This window comes from Dipteris shenzhenensis, chromosome 8 (assembly GCF_047967505.1).
Source record: "Dipteris shenzhenensis isolate YYH24624 ecotype China chromosome 8, Dip_SZ_1.0, whole genome shotgun sequence".
NCBI lineage: Eukaryota > Viridiplantae > Streptophyta > Polypodiopsida > Gleicheniales > Dipteridaceae > Dipteris > Dipteris shenzhenensis.
Window position 1 is genome coordinate 55,133,044 of NC_141603.1, and position 8,957 is coordinate 55,142,000.

The 8,957-nt window shown below is 42.2% G+C and overlaps 1 pseudogene; it reads right to left on the reverse strand.

The window, feature by feature from the left end:
- Positions 1-6,171, reverse strand: part of LOC147899691 (carboxylesterase 1-like) — a 45,925-nt pseudogene extending 39,754 nt beyond the window's left edge.
- Between the last annotated feature and the right edge of the window lie 2,786 nt (positions 6,172-8,957).

Genomic DNA, 8,957 nt, shown 5'->3' on the forward strand with positions numbered 1-8,957 from the left:
AAATAACTCACAGTTGAAACAGGAGATGGTTTCAAAGTAGTTTTCTTGAAGCATTTTGTAGAATGATGTTGATTACATCAGGGAGCTGCAAGGGGCACAAAGTTGACATAAATCACATTGTACCAGTCTCAAATGGGGATCTATACAAAAAGACAAATATAGAGTATTCAAAAAGAGAGACTAGTTATAATTAAGTGTCATCTACAATAGAGGTGAACGCACTATGGGTCGCCATTAAAAGTTGAAGAAGACAGCAGGAAAGAAGATATGCAGATGTGTCATAGAAAGTAAGGCAATTGCTCTGGGTGACTCTTATCAAATGATTTGAAGCTCATCACAAAGGTACGCATCTTGCTAACAATATGTGTTCGTTGAGCAAGCAAACACTTCTATAAACGGAGTTATCTAAGAAAGGTCGTGTATTTAACTATCATGGGACATGTTCCTTCATTATGAAAGCTGAAATCCTGAAGTTTGATAAGACCTGGGCACTATCATCAACTGTGTTAGATTGAATTGCTAATATGACAAGTTGGGTGTATTATAGACCACACAGCATAGGCAAGAGCACATATACATTGCCATGCATATGGATTTGTTTTATCTACTTCATCTATCCTTCAAATTCTAACCACAAGGCTCTCATGGTAGCATTTTTTTTCCCATAAAAGAGACTTCTATGAAAGAAACTCCAAGAGCAAAGCTCAAGGGAGAAGTACATCATCTGATACATGAAAGAACCAATAATAAAGCTCCTGTAGTAACAGAGCTAGAAAATTTTTGGAAAGGTCACCTCCCCATCTGCAAGCCCCCAAATGAGGAGAGCATGGGGGAGGAAGACCTAGGGCAGAAGATGCCCAGAGAAGAGAGAGAGAGGGGGCTGCCACATGGGCAGCACCTCACAAGAGAAGAAGGCTGCAACAGATGGCGCGAATTATAGTGCAGATGGCGGGGACAGCAAGCCCTAGATCTGACCTGGTAGGGCACAATGACATCAGCATTGTACGGCGCTGCACATGTGGCTAGAGAGAACCTGGTAGAGGGCAGAACCAGCAGGCCTAGTGGAGCAACAAATGGGGCTGATAGTGGGCAGTGGCATGCCTTATATAGGCTGGGCCCTTGCCTAGATTAGAGGGCCAAAAGCCCTAGAAGTGTGGGCCAAAGGGCCCTAGTTTTGGAGCCCTTAAAGGGCTGGTTTTGGGGCAGACTGGTCGGCCCAAACAGACCAACCAGTCAGCCCATTTAGGGCTAGCTGGTCGGTTACTTCAAGGGGCCCTTGGGGCCTATAAAAACAGAGGCCACACGCCTCATTTCATATCCAGCAGTGCAGCTTCCAGCAGAGCAGAAAGGAGCAGTAGAGCACAACCCTTGGGACCTACATCCATAAGCTGAAGGAGTACCAGTGTTGCTGCAGACTTAGCTCAAGTGTGAGGCTAAGACTTTGGCTGTCTTCTAGGGCAGCAAAGAGTTGAGGTCAAAGGACAGAGAGTCCACATAAGCTTGAGGTGGAGCACGCGGGCTCGAGTCTAGAGATAGCCAGCAGATAGGAGAAGGACCTTGTGGTAAGATCAGAGGACCACACCATTGGTGGGACTCTGGATCTATCTCTCTTGTATTGTGTCCATAGTTTTGGATGGAAATATATATTTTGGTGGTTTCTCTATCTGGCCGGTTCATTGTCTATTGATGAGCCTACACATCTATTGAATGCACATAAGTAAAGAAGTGTGTGATTCCACACCCACACTACACTGTGTGAGCTCTTGGGCATTACTATAGGTCTTCCGCTGTGTGTACCCTCTGTTAGGTCATTTCTAACAAAAATAACCAAGGTTGAGGCTGATAGTGCCACCTTAACCCTGTGGGGGCCTCCTTGCAGCATTAACCTGTAAGTATCAATAGATTACAATATTGAATTAGCTCAAATTGTGAAAAATGAGAAAGCATCCATAATATTTGAACAAGCTGAGGTATGTCCTCTTCTGCAATACGTACGGCAAAACTATCATAGTCCAACACATTTTCATATATGAGTTGTATTCCATCCTGTGAAAAAGTCATCCAATAGAATTCTTAATAGTCTTCTCTTTTTCTTTCCCAAAGAAAGGACTTCTATTAAGTATGAAAGAAACTCCAAGAGCAAGGCTCAGGGTAGAATTACGTCATGCAAAGCATGAGAAGACAAACTCCCTCAAAGGGCAAATAACATGCTCTTCTAAGAGAGCTAGAATTGTTAACGGTCTTCCATTAATGCGCTGCATGAAATTGCTTTATTTACTTAAAACTTAGTCCTTAATTGGCATAATATTTTTATAGACAGAGAATATTCAGAAAGTTGATGCCTGCTTTTCATTAATAAGCTAAAAATGAATACCTAACAAAAGTTCATAATTAATAAGCCCTTTCTCAAAAAGGGATCCTAGCCCCAGTGTTATTCCTACTTTGTTGTCTTTCTGGATGGAAATAGCTGTGACCTGGGTAGACTGGTGAGTAAAGTTGGAGTACACTAGAAACAGCCTATACCCCCATTTCATCTCCCTTTTAAAACATCCATACATCTCATGTTAATGCAAAGATGATACTGAGGAAGAGTCCTTCTGTAGAAAAGATGCCCACCTGCCCTTGGCTTCAAAGGATAACAGATCCACAATTAGCCAACATTGTTTTTCAAAGTTGAGAGTTCTAAGCATTCTTAGCTTGCACTCACCCTTGACGTATTTGGAGAGGGATTGCCTTCCTTTTAAGGGTGATGCCCTTTCATTAATGTCCCTTGAGATCACTCAAGTTCCATCTTTCCATTTACACCTACCCTTATCCTATGACCCATGCACCTACCATTCAATGCACTCTAATGCACCCTTACCTTTCCTATTGCCCCTAGGACCTAGACACATGTGTGCAAAGCTTTATTACTAATCATTGGCCAATGTTACATAGTTTGGCGGTACTATTTACACCGCTTGATCAACCATAAATACAAACATATAACCGCACCATCAAATTGGCCCTTAACAACAATAAGGTTCTAATGACTATTAATTAACTAAATAATCATTTCTCGTCATGACTATATCTCCTGCTTGAATGAGCAGAAGTCCTCTTTTGGATTATTGCTTGTCTCTTCCTCTTACGTGCACTTTCTCTTGTTACTTCTGCAATTGCATTGCCTCTTTATAATCTGCAAGTATAGGATCATGACACGTATGCAGAGCCTTCATAGAAACTACACCTAGGGGATGGTGGCTTGGTTGACAGAGGGAGGACACGCGTTTCAAATTGATGAGATCTCCCCAGCCTACCGGATACAGGATCAGAGCATCCAGAGGATTGCACTCCACGAGGCAGTCCCTCCTAATAGCCTAGCTCCTTCTCCTAGGGAGGACAGTGTTTGGGAGGTGGTAGCCAGCATCACGCCTTAAAACATTTGGGTGGCTCGCTGCAGTTTTGTGATGGGTGTGCCATCATGCATCATCTCTCATAGGATCCTGTGCCCACAAAGCTTGATGATGCCTCCAAGGATAGCTCACTGATGTCATCTCCAGTTTTGACAAGGCCCACCCCTATGAGCCCACTCCCCCTCAAAGAAGAAGAACGAGGGCCATACCAGCCACCGAATCTAGGACTCACAGGTAGAGCAAGAGGCAAAAATAAAAGAGGAAAAAGAGTTCCACCCTCGACTACCCTAGTTGCCATCTGACAGGATATCGTTTACACTCTACGGTCCACTTGGGAGCATGGGACTCCAGGCTCCAAGGTGACTATCAAGAGGCGTGCTCGTTTCTGCAAGGCTTGGCCTGCAGGAGTTTTCTACATCTTCACCCCGCGAGGGATTCACTGGCTATATAGTCCCCCCACTTGGCTGTTAGCCCCAATTCCAGAGATCCCCTAGGCAGTGAGCCGGGTTTCTCTGGAACAGGCCGGTTTCTTTCTTTCAGCCTTTTCTGGGTTTTTTCCATACTCAGCACCTTCGGGGCTGCTGTCTTGTATGAAATCTTTTAAGCATTAATAGAAGGTTCCTTTCTTTGAAAAAAAAAATAATAATCATCTGCGAGTATCTGTGGAAAATCTATAAAGGACTCTTCTTCCATCCATTGTGCATCACTAACTAGATGGTTTTTAAACTTCAGTAAATACATATATCTCTTCTTTCCACGAGTACTCTTCTCTTTATGGTACACAATCTCTTCCGGAGTAAGAACTTCAGTCCCATCTTCAAGTTCAGGTTCTTCTTGATGCTGAGTATCCAAAAACGTAGAAGTATCGCTATGGTATCTCTTCAAATTGCTCATACGAAAGATATTCTTCATATGCCAATGGGCTGGTAATTTCCGCTCATACACTTTGGATCCTTCTTCTGGATATAAAGCTGCTGAAATATGAAATAGACCATAAAACTTCGATGCTAACTTGACATGTTTTGTACTTTCTCTCACTGACTAAATTCTTCTTTTATCAATCTTTAGTAAAACCCAATCATCCTCCTTGTCATAAACTTCTTTTCTTTTTTTATTGGCTGCCTTGGATTGTTGAACCTGGGCCTTCTTAATATGTTCTTTTACCTGCTCAATAACCTATGACATATCCTCAGCAAACCACTCAGCAGAAAAAATTTGCTCCCCCAAGTGTGTTGTTGGAGTGGGTAAACATTGCCCATAGATGATTTCAAATGGGGCTTTCTTGGTGGAAGTATGTAAAGTGATATTACAAGCAAACTCTAACATGAGTAAGAACTCTAGCCACCTTCTAGGTTGGTCATGGACATAAGCTCGAAGTAAAGTAATTATGGTTTGATTGGCATTCTCACTCTGTCCATCTCCTTGAGGATGGAAGGCTGTAGTAAATTTCAATTTAGTTCCGAGATTCTCTAATAGGGCTGTCCAAAAGTTGCTAATGAAACGGCCATCATTATCAGATACAATAGATTTTGGTAACACATGTAACCTAAAGATTTCCCTAATGAATAACCTTGTTGTTTCAGGAGCAAACAGCTCTTTGTTACAAGGAATAAAATGAGCCTGTTTACTCAGCCTATCTATAACAGTGAAAATCTGCGCAAACTGACCAACCTTGGGAAAACTTGACACAAAATCCATTGTAATGTGTTCCCACCTTTCAAAGGGAATAGGCAAAGGTTGCAAAAGACTAGCAGTCTTACTTGTGTCAAATTTAATGCACTGACATACGTCACATTGTTGAACAAAGGTTGAAACTTCTTTGCGAAGTTTAGGCCAATGGAAGTACCTCTCAATATTGTCAATGGTCCCTCTAATACCTCTATGTCCAGAATATGGACTCGCACGTAAGTCACTCATGACTAGATACCGAAATGTTTTGGGTACACATATGGCACATCCCAACAATAAGTATCCATCCACGATGGAATAAGCCTCTAAACCCCCGACCTCGTTACGCTGAATCTTTCCACAAATGTCAACAAAATCCTCATCTAAAGGATAAGCTTCAACCATTGCTCCTAATAATTTCTCCTTAATCACAGAAATGAGATTACTTGGGGCCGTCTACTCAAAGCATCAGCTACTAAATTCTCCTTTCCTAATATTTGGTTGCCCAAAGGATGGAATATATTCAGCCCATTTGATTTGCCTTGAAGAAACAATGGGTTGAGAAAGAAAGAAAGAAAGAAAGTCTATTAACATCCACGGGAGACCAAGAGGTCTATGGGACAACATGAAAGCCATCTAGTACATCAGCTTAGGGAGGGCACAGGGCAGCTCCCAAGGAGTGCAAAAGTAGCTCCATTTATTTAGAGAGTACCTATATTGTAGCCTAGATAAAACATACACACATATATATAGTTGGCCTTACATCAGTTTAAGACTGAGAGTCTTTTGGTTTTGATTTAAACTCTCTAATGAGTGCTATCCCATCCCGGTAGACTGCCCATTTACCATCCTTCCTGGCATCCTGAACCTTTGCTAATTCCTCTGCCTTATCCTTCAGTTGAGCCTTGGTGAATTCCTCGGCTATCCATATCTTTGTCCCTTTCAGCTTGTGAGATTGTCGCAGAACTTTTATATGTATGTCTTGTGAGTTGAACGTAATGATAGCATGGCCATTACGTTGACCAATATGAACTGCTTGAGCTTCACCATCATCATCTGTGTTGTCAGGATTGTCATCGGCATCTGCTGTCCAGTCATTAGTAGGCATGGCTGTTTGGACATGTGCTAAGGTATCACTAAAAGATTCATCTTCTTTATACCATCCATCTGGAAGCCCCCCAATTCTGATTTTCAAAGCATTATCTTTTCTAGCTGCATGTTCTTTAATCTCTTCCTGAATATCAGCTTTGTTGACCTTTGCATCAAACTCCATAGTCACTTCTCGCTTGGCTGTCTGCATTTCAGTATGAACTAGATTCTTGACTGCAGAGACTAGTTGGGGAGTAGGGGTGGAAGCATTGCAAGACTTTATAACCTCATCAATGACTTCCTTCTTACTAGGTCCTTCCAAGACTTGAACTCTAGCTATGGCATCCGTTAGCTGCATCCTCAGCTCTCTCACTTGATCCTGTAGGAAGTAAATTTGTTCATGATATCCAAGAATTGGTCGGTCAAAAAGACCACCTCATTCATAGATATGTGCATACGGGGAAGGCGTCCTAACTGCCACTGTGGAGTATCTGGCTTTGTTACTAGAGGCTGCTAGAGTGGAAGGGGTTTTTGAAGAGGAGGAAGGTAGGCTAGGCCATTCTCTACTGGCCATATCTCCTGTTACCCCCTGGCAGAGCTAACCCCCTAGTTGGGCTGGGGGTTGAGCCTAGCTAGGGGTTCCTAATTTAAGAGCTTGCTACAACCAGCTAGGGGAGTAGGGAGCAGAAGTGGAACGGGAGCAAGAGGTACGGGCTACGGGTATGGATGGGAGCAGGAGCAAGAGCTGATATGGACAGGAGGGTACGGACGGGAGCAGGTATGAGCCGGACGAGAGCATGTACGGACAAAAGTGGGAGCAAGAGCAGGTACGGACGAGAGTGGGAGCAAGAGCAAGTACGGATGGGAGCAAGTACGGACGGAAGTGTGCTTGATACTTTGATGGTCAGTCTTAATCTTGAAAGCAAAACCATATAAATAATGCTTCCATAACTTTAAAGCATGAATGGCTGCCAGTAACTCCTTCTCATATGTGATATATTTCAATTCAGCCCCTTGAAGTTTTCTACTCTCATAAGCAATGGGATGCCCTCCTTGCATCAACACGTTCCCAATCGAGGTACCACTCGCATCCATACATACATCCATACATACAACAAAGAACTCTTTGTCCATGTCCGGAAGTGTTAACACTGGTGCAGTGTCCTCTTAAGCTCCTCAAAAGCTACTTGGTGAACCTCTCCCCACTCATATAAGAAATGCTTCTTCAACAAATCTGTTAGTGGAGAAGCAAGAAGTGCAAAATTCTTAATGAGTCTACGATAATAACTACACATCCCTAGGAAGGATCTCAGCTCATGTATATTTTTGGATATTGGCCATTCAATTATGGCCTTGACCTTTTTAGGGTCAACCCGAATTCCCTCAGTAGACACAATGTGTCCCAAAGGTAATCCTTATGCTCTTCCTCAATCTAGCTGAAAACTAAAATGTCGTCACACAAGACTATGACAAATTTTTCCAAGTAGGGCCGCAAAACCCTTTTCATCAACCTACTAAAAGTGGTTGGAGCATTAGTTATGCCAAAAGGTATGACCAAAAACTCATAATGTCCAGTGAGCGCACGACAAGCAATCCTATGTTCATCTCCAACTTTTATCTGAAGTTGATGATAACCAGATTTCAAATCCAATTTGCTAAAAACTTTAGCACCTTTAAGCATATCCAACAAATCATCCACTCTTGGAATCAGATATCGGTTCTTAATCGTAAGTTTATTCAAAGCACGGTAATCGATACACATACAATATGATCCATTCTTCTTCTTGACCAATAATACAGATGCTCCAAATGGAGAATTGCTTGGTCGAATCAAGCCTTTTTGCAATAGATCTTCAATTTGTTTTTCTACCTCCTCTATTTCTATCCTGTTCATCCTGTATGGGGCTCTACATGGAGGAGAAGCTCCATGCTCTAAGTCTATGGCATGATCGTCTTCTCTCTCCATAGGCAATTCGAATGAGTCGTCTCTTGAAAATCGATCCTCATAAGCTCTAAGGAACTCGTTTCTCTCCCGATCTTCTTTTGAGATATGAAGATCTTGTGAATCCCGTATATACACAAGATTACAATCTACCCCTCTTTTTACCAATCTTTTCGCTTGGGTAGGAGTAATCAATGGAATTGTATACACGTCTCGATCCCCTATGATCCTTATGTTTTCATCCTTATGTACAAAGCAACAATGATGAGTATGAGGATGAATAGCAGGGTTAAAATCGTACCACCATGGTTTACCTAGAATCATGTCAACTTCTTGTAAAGGAGCTACTAGAAAATCCCTTCGATCTCTATATTTTTGTATACGAAAATGAATATTCCGTACTATGGATGTGTCTTCTTCATTGTGTCTCCTAAAAGCTCCTAAGAGTGACATGTTTTTTATAGGTTCTCATTTAAGATGAAGTAATTTTACCAATCTATCACTCACTAAGTCATAATTACATCCATCGTCTAGGAGAACCACTATTCTCTCTCCATTCACGAATCCATACACCTTAAAAGAATCATGAGGCCCAAAGGTATTGGTTGAATGGACAGCATTCACTCTTGGCTCAATAGACACCGTAGATTTCGAGGGTGACAAGATAGAAGCCTCACCCTCCTGCTTGGATGCCTTGGCTTTCCCTTTTACTAAATTCATCTTGGCAATTTTAGCCAGGAGAACAGGACACTTATGCCATACGTGCCCTAGCTTATGTTTCTTACACCCGAAACATTTTCCTTCCTTAATCAACTTCTTCTTCTCTTCGTCTGTCATAGAAGGAAATGGCACCCATCCAGGAT